Genomic DNA, 14,700 nt, shown 5'->3' on the forward strand with positions numbered 1-14,700 from the left:
TTTCTTCAGCAGGGGAACCGTCGTGCTACTGTGTCCAGCAATGGCTCAAACCTTGCCAGCCACGCGCCAGAATACGAGCAGGGAATCGTCGTAAGGGTTTCAGGCGGAGAGGTCCCGCGCAGCTGAAGCGCATCATCATGATTGCAACAGCTTGATGATGTGATGATCCGTGAATCTGGTAGTATTACGTCCACTGGTAAGGGTGACAGTGAGTAATGAGTCGGTTTATTCCTGGATTCTGCTCGTAATTACCTATGAAATCAGTGGACGAAAGATTATCGTCGTTCATTATCAGTAACTTCCGTTGGCGGAGCATATTGTTATTTGAACAGCTATAGAAAGGCTGCCGTGGACAGTTAAAACGTGTAAGATTATTTCAGAATGTAAGACAGCAATGGAAAACTTCAGTGTGGAAGATGGATGTGTGTAACTGTTAATAAGAGTATGGTTGGGTCTAGGCATTGTTAGAAACCATTTTAGTCAGAAACAGTCAATACAGCAAGTAAAACGATTTGTACTGTTATCCTTCAAAGCAACGTTTTTTCAGCCAACAACTCCCTCACTGACAACGATAGCCTAAATGGACATGTCTTTTTGCAATTAATGTAACTAATCTGAGACCCCTGCTTCGCTCCCCTACATTCATCACATCAAAGGCATCAGTAAATTGTATCTTTCTTCTACTGGAATATTCATTTGGAGCAGAGCACGATATCCTCCGACCGTCTGCCACTGTCCACCGCAAATGCAGTCGGTGCAAAAACACTTTCCCTGTTCATGTAGGTCTTTCTCAGCTGCCTCGCCACACATGCTTATTGTGCCTTCGGTTCAGTTTTTAGCCGTTTACTTCCTTCGTAAGGTTTCAGTTTGAGAGTTTGCAATGCTATGAGAGCAATCTACAGAAAACAATTCTGAAGACAGATTCTGACTCATCTAGGTCGGCTAGAACATATAATGCATCTGCCGAAGTCCGAGGACCAGTCTGGAGCGCTTGCGGCGATCAGAGGCTGCCACCATGGTTCCCGGTCAACGCCTGAAACACCCTGTATCTAAATATAGAGGCCATGTTAAAGCGTCGATCTAGACAAACAATACAAAAGACAACAAAACAAAGAAAAATATACATACGTAAGTTACATCGTTGCACACTTAATATCCATGACTCTACTTGACCAGAGTGGACTTTAGTTGACTCTACTTGACCAGGGTGGACTTTTCTGCACAGTGGTCTAGCGGTTCTAGGCGCTTCAGTCCGGAACCGCGCGGCTGCTACGGTCGCAGGTTTGAATCCTGCCTCGGGCATGGATGTGTGTGATGTCCTTAGGTTAGTTAGGTTTAAGTAGTTCTAAGTCTATTGGACTAATAACCTCAGACGTTAAGTCCCATAGTGCCTAGAGGCATTTGAACGATTTTTTGTGATAACTGTGTCGATGTACTACAACGTATCCAACGAGCTTCATTCTTCCTGGTTTTATCGAAATACTTACGCCAGTTTTTCCCTGTTTTGGTCCCTGTGTGATCTATCAAAAGCGCAAAGACAATTTTTCAAATTATGTGTTTTTTCCTGTTGGGAGAACTTCCGCAACTGTGCATTATAGCAGAGGTTGAAAATAACGCTTCAGTTGTAAATTTATTTATTTTCACACGACCGGTTTCGAACTGTTATAAGCCCATCTTCAGGTGTCGTAGCTGTGCTGGAGTGCTGCCTATGGACTCCATGTTCTGCGCTCATAGGCAGCACAACGCCCCTGGTACACGCGGCGCTCGGGAACCACAGCACAGCTACGACACCTGAAGAGTCCGACCAAAACCGGTCGTGTCAAAATAAAGAAATTTACAACTGAAGTAGTATTTTCAACCTCTGCTATGTGTTTTTTATTGTTACCGATTATGTAACAGAGCACAGACAAAGTAACTTGGATTTGAGAATGATATTCTGTGCCATCCGTACTGTGTAGCGCTTTATGTACCGCTAATACACTCTATGACAAAGAAAACGACGCAACGTGAGGGAAATATCAGAATGGGATGGAAATCGGTAGACGTGAATACATGTACAGGCAAACAAATGATTACAATTAAGAACATTTCGATTATTTATTCAAGACAAGCAGCTGCAGAAACTGAGCAAGTCAGTAACCTATGGTCCACCTCTGGCCCTTTTGCAAGCAGTTATTGGGCTGGCAATGATTGATGAAGTTGTTGGATGTCCTCCTGAGTGATACTTTGCCTAATTTTGTCCAACTGACACGATATATAGTCAGACTGTCGAGATGGTTGTAGAGCCCTACCCATAGTGCTCCAAATGTTCTCAGTTAGGAAGAGAGCTATTGACTTTGCTGGCCAAGGTAGGATTTGGCAATCCCGAAGACAAGCAGTAGAAACTGTCGCCGAGGGCGAGCGGGTAATATCTTGGTGAAATATAAGCTTATGATGGCTTGATGGCTTGACATGAAGGGCAACAAAGCGAGGCGTACCGCTGTGTTGTAAGTGTTCCGCAGATGACATCCAGAAGTGTCCTGCTATGAAAAGAAATTGCACCCCAGACCATCACTTCTGGTTGTCGGGCCATATGGTGGCCAACAGTCAAATTGGTATATCACAGCTTTTCGTTGCGTCTCCAAACACGCCTTCGCTAGTCATTAAGGGTCATTTCGAAGGGGGGCTCATCACTGAAGATAATTCCACTCAGATCAATAAGATACCAGGCCGAAGACGTGTGTGGGGACACCACGGACTGCGATACGTTGACGATACTCTACGCACCGCTTTGTTGCCGTCCATGGCGAGCCATCGAGGAGCATTGTGGGCAGAGCCTTCAAATCAGTTGTAGAATTTCGACGATCTAAAGCGCCAGTCGGGCAGAATTTGGTGCGATATCCCTCAGAAGAACATCCAACAACTCTGTTAATCAATGCCAAGACGAAAACTGCTTGCATAATGGCTAGAAGTGGACCAACGCGTTATCGACTTGCTCAATTCATGAAGCTATTTGTCCTGAATTATTCATCCAATTTTTATGTAATTGTAATCATTTGTTTATCTGTTCATCTGCATCAAATCAAGCGATTTGCATTCTATTCGGACTATTGGTTCCTGGTGAAGCTCTCTTTCCTTTAAAAAAATGAATGTAATGTGCCCGCGCCTGACAGAGAGATAATATTGAAATTTCATCTCTTCTCTTGCGGACCATTGAGAAATGACAGTGCACTTGAAGGAATGGGTAGAGCATTGATACAGTACATCATATACAGGGTGTTTCAAAAATGACCGGTATATTTGAAACGGCAGTAAAAACTAAACGAGCAGCAATAGAAATACACCGTTTGTTGCAATATGCTTGGGACAACAGTACATTTTGAGGCAGACAAACTTTCGAAATTACAGTAGTTACAATTTTCAACAACAGATGGCACTGCGGTCTGGGAAACTCTATAGTACGATATTTTCCACATATCCACCATGCGTAGCAATAATATGGCGTAGTCTCTGAATGAAATTACCCGAAACCTTTGACAACGTGTCTGGCGGAATGGCTTCACATGCAGATGAGATGTACTGCTTCAGCTGTTCAATTGTTTCTGGATTCTGGCGGTACACCTGGTCTTTCAAGTGTCCCCACAGAAAGAAGTCACAGGGGTTCATGTCTGGCGAATAGGGAGGCCAATCCACGCCGCTTCCTGTATGTTTCGGATAGCCCAAAGCAATCACACGATCATCGAAATATTCATTCAGGAAATTAAAGACGTCGGCCGTGCGATGTGGCTGGGCACCATCTTGCATAAACGTCTAAGGCAATTTGTACCGCCACATATTCACAAAGAATGTCCAGATAGCGTGATGCAGTAATCGTTTCGGATCTGAAAAATGGGCCAATGATTCCTTTGGAAGAAATGGCGGCCCAGACAAGTACTTTTTGAGGATGCAGGGACGATGGGACTGCAACATGGGGCTTTTCGGTTCCCCATATGCGCCAGTTCTGTTTATTGACGAAGCCGTCCAGGTAAAAATAAGCTTCGTCAGTAAACCAAATGGTGCCCACATGCATATCGCCGTCATCAATCCTGTGCACTATATCGTTAGCGAATGTCTCTCGTGCAGCAATGGTAGCGGCGCTGAGGGGTTGCCGCGTTTGAATTTTGTATGGATAGAGGTGTAAGCTCTGGCACATGAGACGATACGTGGACGTTGGCGTCATTTGAACCGCAGCTGCAACACGGCGAACGGAAACCCGAGGCCGCTGTTGGATCACCTGCTGGACTAGCTGCGCGTTGCCCTCTGTGGTTGCCGTGCGCGGTCGCCCTACCTTTCCAGCACGTTCATCCGTCACGTTCCCAGTCCGTTGAAATTTTTCAAACAGATCCTTTATTGTATCGCCTTTCGGTCCTTTGGTTACATTAAACCTCCGTTGAAAACTTCGTCTTGTTGCAACAACACTGTGTTCTAGGCGGTGGAATTCCAACACCAGAAAAATCCTCTGTTCTAAGGAATAAACCATGTTGTCTACAGCACACTTGCACGTTGTGAACAGCAAACGCTTACAGCAGAAAGACGACGTACAGAATGGCGCACCCACAGACTGCGTTGTCTTCTATATCTTTCACATCACTTGCAGCGCCATCTGTTGTTGAAAATTGTAACAACTGTAATTTCGAAAGTTTGTCCGCCTGAAAATGTACTGTTGTCCCAAGCATATTGCAACAAACGGTGTATTTCTATCACTGCTCGTTTAGTTTTTATTGCCGTTTCAAATATGCCGATCATTTTTGAAACACCCTGTATATACAATATTAGCTTCTTCCCGACATGAAACTGAAAGCTAATTTTGACCTTCTGTAACTCTTGCTTCATAGCAGTGCAGGAACAGGCGTTGATAATGGTATCAAAAGTTGGTTATAAACAGCGGAACGGATATTTACTTCCGGAACTGTCTCCATCGAAGTGTAAAAACGCATGTGCAAATATACATAGCTTTCTAGAATAAAATAATTTCCTTAGTTCGCATACATCGGCTCTTAGAAAGGATGTTCCCCTACATTGTGCCTCAGCAAGCACGCAGTTATGAGATTTAATCCTTTTTCCTGGACGCACTTGTGTTCTGAGCTCCGCCTACACTTTTCCAGCTGCTTTCATGGTCAGCAGCGGAAGCGGAGCGTTTTTGCTTAAACGCCGTCCTCGTTCCGCCTGAGAATCGCGCTGGTTTTCAAGGAGAGGCCTCGAGTGGTAATCCTCTTATAAGCAGTTGCTTTAAATGCGACACATCCCTGACTGCCTCATTCTGCGGGACCGCCGCCCCTCTGCGGATACTCGGCCGGATTACGACTCTCCGTCGCACAAAGAGGATTACCCTCTCTACTCATCTGACCGTAATTGTCCGCCGGTCCGCTCATCGCCCAACTTGTGTTCAGCGCTGCGAGGAGAGAAATCCCGCCTCTTCCGTGTTCTGGGGCTATTTAATTAACTCCAACGACAAACATCCCAGTCGCAGCGCACCTCTCACCTGCGGTCTGAGAACCTCAGTCACTCCGACTAAATCACACAGCTCACAGTTATCTTTTTAGCAGTCCCGCGCTGTCTACACACAGACTCTCTATGCCCATTCGCTGCCTTCTATTCCTATAATTACTTAACACCGAGAAAGAAAAATACAACTTGTGTATGTTGTACTGTATTTGCTTTACTTGTAAGCCAATTTTTAGCTTACTACGCCATTATCACAAAACAACTGATTATCTTCATCGAAGACGATGGCATGTGGTTAAACAATTTTTGGGCATGATTACGTGTGTTCTAATATTCTCACTGTGAAGTGAGCTCAGATTATACAACCATGACACTAACAAATTGTAAATTTTGTCATAAATGAAATGTGTAGCGGTGCACATAAGACACGAACGTATCACGCACTGACCTTTTAGAATACTGATTGTTCGAACTAGCGATATGCAGACATAGGCCAACCAGGGACAGAGCTAAAACAACAAATGATGAATTAAATAATTATCTCTATCTTTTATTTTCTATATTCCACCACACTGTCATCTTCAGGTGTATCAGTGGACTGCATTACGGTTTTGTGTTCTAGATGTAGCAGATTATCTTTCTTGAGTGCCATTTCGCTAAAAACAATGTTCAGTCAGTTCTTATGAACGTTATATGGCATTAGGATTACAAATTTTAAATAGTATGAAAGCAACTTAGAATATATTCCAACAGAGAGGTTTCTGACGATCGTCATAAATATACATTGTCACCTTTCGAAGTCACACAAAACAGGATACAAGAGCACAAACAGTGCAGGGATTGTACAGATGACGAAATACGTTGCCTTGTAAAAAAAGCACATTCATTACCAGCTTATATTGCAAATCGCAGATCAGATAACAAACATGTAATTGCTTAACCATTTATATCTTTTTGTTTCGGAATATCATTACAGCAAAAATTAGAATATGAAAAATAATAAAACTTATAAACCTATATTTCAACATACTTGTTTCTTATTTTTTCGGTTTCCTCTTTTGCGAATTGTTGTAATTTAGGTCTCTAAAAATAGATAGTAGCAACGGATGCTGTGCATCGTCTAGTATTCTCGAGTACGATAGTGCCTAACTACAAAAAAAAAGTCAATGCTGGACGTACCGTCATATACCGAGAGTTGCGATCAAGTGATGAACCCAAGAACATTATCGAAAGAAATCGTTTTGGTGTTACTGGTGCTAATGTGTTGGGAGGAACAATGCTGCACGGGCGTACTGACCACCACAGCTTTCAACACGGTACACTGAGCGGTCAACGTTTTTCAGATGTGCGTTCTTTCATTGGTCCATTCGGTCCTGACTTCATTTTTATGGATGACAGTGGGCATCGAACATCGCAGGGGGCTGAACTCTTGGATCGACAGGATATTAGGCGAATGGACAGTCTACCCGTTCCTACTACTTAAACTTCATCGAGAACGCGTGGAATGTGTTGTGGATAAGTGTTGCACCACGAACACAAGCACCACCTGCCCGTGGTGATCATGATACTATTAAGAACCTTGTTATTGACTTTGAAGAAAACTATTTATTTTCGTTTCATTGTGCAATTCTTTCAGTAAGTTTGGGGTCAGTGATTTTCTCTGCCTCGTGATGACTGGGTGTTGTGTGATGTCCTTAGGTTAGTTAGGTTTAGGTAGTTCTAAGTTCTAGGGGACTGATGACCCTAGAAGTTAGTCCCGTAGTGCTCAGAGCCATGTGAGTAGGTTTCTGTACCATGCAGTTCTTTCTATGTGGTACGAGTTTCATCGAGCTACTATGTTACTTGCCTGTGATCATCGAACTCTTACATGCCAGTCAGACATTGATGGAAAAAATGTAACACACGTACTTTCAGGGATTTGTGTCTTGTTTTCTTTGAAAACCGTCAGTTGTTTTCCTTATAAATATATAAAAGAAAAACAACTGACGCTAGTCAAAGAAAACAAATGGTTCAAATGGCTCTAAGCACCATCGGGGCTCATCAGTCCCCTAGACTTAGAACTACTTAAACCTAACTTAACCTAAGGACATCACACACATCCATGCCCGAGGCAGGATTCGAACCTGCAACCGTAGCAGCAGCCCGGTTCCTGACTGAAGCGCCTAGAACCGCTCAGCCACAGCGGACGGCTCAAAGGAAACAAGACACAGTGCCCTGACAGTACTTGTGTTGTGTATATGTATATATACTGGTGTCCTAAATTAAAGCAACAAACCGCTGTTTCCCCGTCCTGTGTCTAATTCACGATACAATCATACAAACTGTCAACAGATGTCCGTACGATCGTGTTCTCCACGGAAGATGGCATTTCGGTGAACGGAAAACCACGCCAACGATGACGTCAGGCCATCTATCAAACGGAGTAGTGTTTGTCGGGTAGTCCCACATCCACAATTGCTGTGTATACAGTCACAGACGATGCAGTGTGACTCAGAGAAGACGCCTACAAGACTCACTGTGGATAGCCATAAGAAGCAGGGCAATCGTAAACTCCTATGGCCCGATGGCTTAACGTGAATCATTCTGTCGTTCCTCGGATGTGGCGACAGTTTATAAGAGGCCGAAACTGTATCCCGAAAACCAGGGCAGGGCCGACCACGTGTAACATCAGAAAGAGGAGACCGTTATTTGGCTGTAACTGCTTTAGTACTGCGCAGCAGCTAGCATCGGACCTCACAGCATCCACTGGAGGTGTTGTAACAAGGCAAACAGTGTAGAGAAGGCTTCGACAGAGTGTCCTTTGTTATCGGAGACCTGCTGTATGTGTGCCTCTGACGCATCTTCAGAGAAGGGAGCGACAAGAGTGGAGAGCGGAGTCGTCAACCTGGCACCTGGAGAGTCGAAGAGGGGGCTATTCTTCTTTCCACAGATGAATCCCGATTTGGTCTGCGGAGTGATTCTCGACGGATTCCCGTCTGAAGGGAATGTGGAAAACGATTTCGAGACCAGAACATTGTGGAAAGAGACCGATATCCAGGAGGTTTACTAATGGTGTGGTCAGGGATTGTGTTGACCATTCGAACATCTCTTCATCAAACTCTATGGGGTGATCGGAAACGTTTGACTGCCGTGACGAGGTCTGGGAACCTCACGTACGGTTGTTGCAAAGTGCTGTGCGCCCAGCCTTCGCATCGATGGTCGATAGTGCTCCACCTCATGGACAACGAGTGATTGATGTTTTCTTGGAAAAGGTTTTCTTGGAACATGTCTGGGATGGACTAGGGAGACGGGTTGCATCACTTCAATGTCTACCAATCACACTCCAAGTCTTGCGAGCAGCTACGCAGGAAGAATGGACATTATTGCCTCAATATGACATTGGTGTCGTTATTCACAGCATGCTCCGTCGTTGTCAGGCCACTATTGCTGCCAGAGGTGATCACACCCCATAGTGAGCACATTAACCAGATGTCGCAATGTGTGTGAAAATCTGTTAGGTTGGAAGAAACGAAGAACATTTTCGTCTACTGTTATGAATTTGCAGTTGTTTACGTGTTCAGTATTCTTTACATTGTTTCTACTCTGATATCACCTGTTTATACAGTTTTGCAGCAAAATAAACGCAACCTTGCCAGATTTCCTTCTCTTCTTTAATTTTGGACACCTACCATTTTCTGATAGATCTTTTGCGAGTATCTGACGGTAAATTGCCATAAGCTCCACGCATAGGTATTCAGTTCCAGTAACTGTTTTCCTACATTCTCTTTCCTAGTGATAGTGTGACCACATCCATCTCCCCAATATTTTCCGAACTACACCATTAATACAAAGCCTCTGCCGTCTTTTACTGTCTTACGAGATAGGTATTCATTAACCTCGGTATGTATCGTGTGTTTGCTCTCTAGCCACAACTGTTTTACGATCCCCGGTCTTACCCGTTATCAGCTCATCTCTGAAGTCGGATGTGAAGACCAGACTACCTTAGTTAATACCCAAAATTGGTGAAGTTTTATAGACGCCCAAATTCCATGAGCTGCAGTGTGAGATGAATTTAATAGTTTCCACAGCAGGACTCTCTCTCGAAATCTGCTATATAACTCAAAGAGATTCTGATCATTATGAACGTAGACTAGGAGCTAGACGTAATCAATACCTTCACTGTGCGATAACAGTCACTGAAGATAGCGTCACTAAAGCAGAATAACTAAACACAGTTTTCCGAAACTTCTTCACCAAAGAAGACGAATTAAATATTCCGGAATTCTAATCTTGAACAACAGTCACATGAGTAACTTGGATGTAGATAGTCATAGGTGTAATGAAGCAGCTTAAGTCATTAAATAAAGACCGGGCCTCCGGTCTGAACGGCATACAACTCAGGTTCCCTTCAGAATATGCTGATACAATAGCTCCATACTTAGCTATCATGTACAACCGCTCACTCGTCGGAAGACCCGTACCGCAAGGCTGGAAAGTTGCCTAAATCACACCAACACCCAAGAGAGGGAATACGAAAAATAGTGTGACACAAATCACTAACAGCTACTTTCAGTAGGATGTTGAAACATATAATGTGTTAGAACATTACGAATTACGTCGAAGAAACTGTTTTATTGCGTAACAGTCAGCACGGCTTAAAAAAAAAAAAGAAAAGAAAAAGAAAAAAAAAAGTCTGTGTTTGATACACAGCTGGCTGGTTATTCCTACGAAATAGTCAGCGCTGTCTATAGTCGATGTCGAATTGATTCCATATTTTTAGATTTCCAGAAGGCTTTTGACATCATTCCTCACAAGCGACTTTTAATCAAATTTCGTGGCTATAGAGCATCTCCTCAGTTGTATGACTGGATTCATGAGTTCCAGTCGGAAAGCTCACACAGTTCTCAGTGGCTGATGGAAAGTCATCGAGTGAAACAGACGCAATATCTGGCGTTCTCCAAGAAGGTCTTGTAGGACCTCTTGTTATTTCTGGTCTACATAGACGACACAGGAGATAAACTGATTCGCCCTCTTCGATTGTTTGCACATGCTACTGCCATTTAGCGCCTTGTAACGTCATCAGATGGTCAAAACCATTGTAAAACGACTTAGACAACATATTTGTATGGTGCGAAAAGTGGTCACTGCCTCTAAATAGTGAAAATTGTGAGGTCATCCACTAGAGTACTAAAAGAAATCCGCTAAATTTCGGTTACGCGATGAATCAATCAAATCTAAAGGCTGTAAATTCAATTAAATACGTAGGGATTACAATTACGGATAACTTGAACTGGAACTGTCATATAGATAATCTTGTGGGGAGCCCAAACCAAAGACTGCGTTTTAATGGCAGCAAACTTTGGAAGTGCGCCGGCCGCGGTGGCCGTGCGGGTCTAGCGCTGCAGTCCGGAACCGCGGGGCTGCTACGGTCGCAGGTTCGAATCCTGCCTCGGGCATGGATGTGTGTGATGTCCTTAGGTTAGTTAGGTTTAAGTAGTTCTAAGTTCTAGGGGACTAATGACCTCAGCAGTTAAGTCCCATAGTGCTCAGAGCCATTTTTTAACTTTGGAAGTGCAACAGGTCTAATAAAGAATACAGTACACTTGTTCGCCCTCTTTTGCATTACTGCTGTGTTGTGTGGGATCTGTATCAGATGGGACTGGCGGATGACAATGAAAAGGTTCAAAGAAGGGCTGCTCGTTTTGTATTATGGCGAAGCAGGGGAGAGAGTGCCACGGATATATACGTGAATTGCGATGAAATCATTAAAACAAAGGTATGTTATGTTGCGGCACGATGTTCAATTACCAGTTTTCTCTTCCGCCCACCTACATATGGAGAAATGATCCTCATAACAAGAAAAGAGAGAGCAGAGCTCGCGCAGAGCTCGCGCAGAAATATTTAAGTGCTTGTTTCTCAGGCGAGCCATTCGAGGGTGGAATGGTTAAGAAATAGCTTGAGGTTGGTTCAATGAACCCTTTGCAAGGCACCTAATTGTGAATTTCAGAATAGTCACGTAGACGCGGATGCAAATGCAGATGTATATGTTCACTTCTGTGCAACTGGTATTGATGCTGTGTAGTTACTCTTTTCCTTTTCATTCTGAACGTGATAAAATGTCATTTCATTAATAGAAAGACGTAACCGAGTTGTTTGGAGCAGTAGAATTGAATCTGACCGTCCGTCTAGCTGTCTATTCTGTTATCGTAAATTTCAGATGAATAACAGAACAGCCACTCTGTACCATAGGTACGAAAAAGTTCGACGTGTTCTAAAACAAATAGACGGAAATGCCTACATCTCATTCACAATTCCTTTAAAATTTCCCTAGTGTACGGACGTTAACGACAGTACTTATTATGACACAGCAGGAATCGGTAGTCGCTTTGTCTTTTCCTGTTGTACACGCTTCATTGACTGTTTATTCTATCCCTCTCAACTCCACAGACATGAACATCGCCACATCTTTTACATTCAGCCCGCACAGCCTCAGTAAATTCTAAGAAGGACAGTGTTAATTTATTAAAGGCGAAAATTTCGTAAGCTACCGACAGCGCAGAACAAAAAATATTTATTTTAGTTGAACAGTTTTTCTGGATAAGTTGTGCTTCTTGCCTCACGAAAACTTACTTTCGAGATAACAAAAGAGAAAACTTTAAATATGTTACGTGATTGTTAACTAGGAACTTTCTTCTTGCAGTTAAAGATTTTACTGCCAAATATGCGGCCGCTAAATTGTCTTCGATGACTTTAAGGGGAATGAATATAACAGACAGATAACACCAATAACGTCGCGAGAGGAATTGAATTCTGTGAAGGGTTTATTTACAGTCTGTCACGACGCTGATGATATCCTTCTCCCGCATCTCAGGATAGTGAACTACCTGTCCTCAGCGCTACATTCAGTACGAGACACAACATATTTTTAGGGTTCTATTCTGTATTTCAGTTACGGGTTGTGATCTAAGCACTGACATCGTTTAATGGTTTATTTTCTTGCCTTTTTCTCAAAGAGACATTACGTTTGGCGATGAACATGTACAAAACAGTGGAAATATTACACCTGGCTTAGATTTTGTGATACATCGTTAATGTAGTAAATTCCTCTGTAGATATACATGTCCAAATGGCAACTGAAGTCTGCAGTCATAACTACCGGCAAATTTTTCCACGTTTGACTGTTTCAAACAGGGAAAGCCAAACGGAGTTTCTATCGCTATTAACAGCGCATCTGCTGATGGGTGAATTTTTACACGTGTTTTTGCACTAGTCGAATCCGATTACTGATTGAAGTCGCACGGAGACAATAGCTGAACAGATAGGAACGTCTTATCAAACGCTAACTGACCGCACTCAGTTCTTTTCGCTCGATCAATTCGATCACGATAGGTATTTATTCATTTATCGCGTTATATAAAATGTAAGTCACCCAAACGTAATTTAAAAAAAAAAAACTTTTTTGCACTGTCAAGCCCAGTTCTCAAATATTCAACCATATTTTCTAATGCGTTTTTGTTAGATAATTCTGGCATAACATTGACTTTTAAACCTTTTTAAAACAAAGAGACTTCGTCTTTTGTTAAATTTATGTCAATCTTATTTAAAATTCTATCATAGAATTTGTTATCGCTGTTTATAAATGTAGTAGTACTACAAGTCTTTTTACAGGTAACGGACTATGCAGTTTACTTAATTTCTTTTCATGCCTCTTAAAAATAGTTTACTTACATTTATCTAGGCTGTCATTGATAAGAAACCAGACATCATCAATATGAACATTATACTGAACATGACAAATTTTAGTTAGTTCTAAATACAGGTAGTAAGCCTCTCCATTTAGGGCATCTTTCTTAGTGTAAGGCGTACTTATTTTGTCTGACATTACATTTTGCACAAAGCGTTGGAAAGTGCGTGGCTCTTTTCGGGACTGCTTAAAATTTAAATAAGCTTCAACGTAATTAGGAACAAGTCCCATTTCATCGCAACGTTTACTATAATTAAAAACCATACTTGTTTTGAGAATTTTCATTTTAGGTTCTTTATATTTAGTGACAGCCTTGGCTACATGGGCGGGTGAAAATCTTGATATTTTAAGCATTTGCTTAAAATATCGTTATTACATTATAGTCTGTCACCTATGATTCAAACGGAGGGTGTATTCATTCTTACAGAAATTATTATTATCAACAACCATTTTTTCAATATATTGGCAGGTAATTGTATACGTTACATTACTTCATTCAACACATTATTACTTCTCACCACCTTAACTAATTCTACCATTAATAAGAACTACATCTACAACAAAATCTGACTTCGTCTGCTACTATTACAAGAATTCTTGTTTGCTACATTCCATAATCCATTTCATCTCTCCCCAGTCGTAAGCATACCCTGCCTATGCCTTGGGCGTTGTGAAGGATGTTGTGGTTGTATCTGCCTCTTCCGTTGTCTGTCGACTATGCGGTTGCAGGGTTGCTGGCCTGGGTGGCCCAGCGGTTCTAGGCGCTACAGTCTCGAACCGCGCGACCGCTACGGTCGCAGGTTCGAATCCTGCCTCGGGCATGGATGTGTGTGATGTCCATTAGTTAAAAAATGGTTCAAATGGCTCTGAGCACTATGGGACTCAATTTCTCAGGTCATCAGTCCCCTAGATCTTAGAACTACTTAAACCTAACGAAGGACACCACACACATCCATGCCCGAGGCAGGATTCGAACTTGCGACCGCAGCGGTCGCATTGTCCTTAGGTTAGTTCGGTTTAAGTAGTTCTAAGTTGTAGGAGACTGATGACCTCAGAAGGTAAGTCCCATAGTGCTCAGAGCCATTTGAACCATTTTTTTGGTTGCAGAGTTTCTGCCAGTGAAAAGCGTAGCCGATGCCCGCCCACGTCACACTGGTTCTAGATCCCTGGGTGCGCGGCTGCATTTTAGCATTGACGTTGTCGTTTTTACAATCGCCGCGCATGTGGAGCTGACTGTCTGTCTGCCGCAACTGCTGACCTCTGCCATCTCCGCTGCATAGCTTCTCGATCTTTTGTCGCAACATCCTCTAGTCTACCAGTGCTCATACATGGGTTGACTGATAAGGCACCGCGCAACCCGTGCTTTTCTTGAAATAGCGTTGACAGTACTGTCCACGGTCTGCCATTCTGTCTCCTTGACATCAAATTTTCCGTCTCCATTTAGTTGCTGCCGATCAGTGTCAGAAACATCGCCACACAGCAGGATTCCCAGATAATAACGGCTGTTTACAATA

The sequence above is a fragment of the Schistocerca piceifrons genome, chromosome 1 (genome assembly GCF_021461385.2).
Source record: "Schistocerca piceifrons isolate TAMUIC-IGC-003096 chromosome 1, iqSchPice1.1, whole genome shotgun sequence".
NCBI lineage: Eukaryota > Metazoa > Arthropoda > Insecta > Orthoptera > Acrididae > Schistocerca > Schistocerca piceifrons.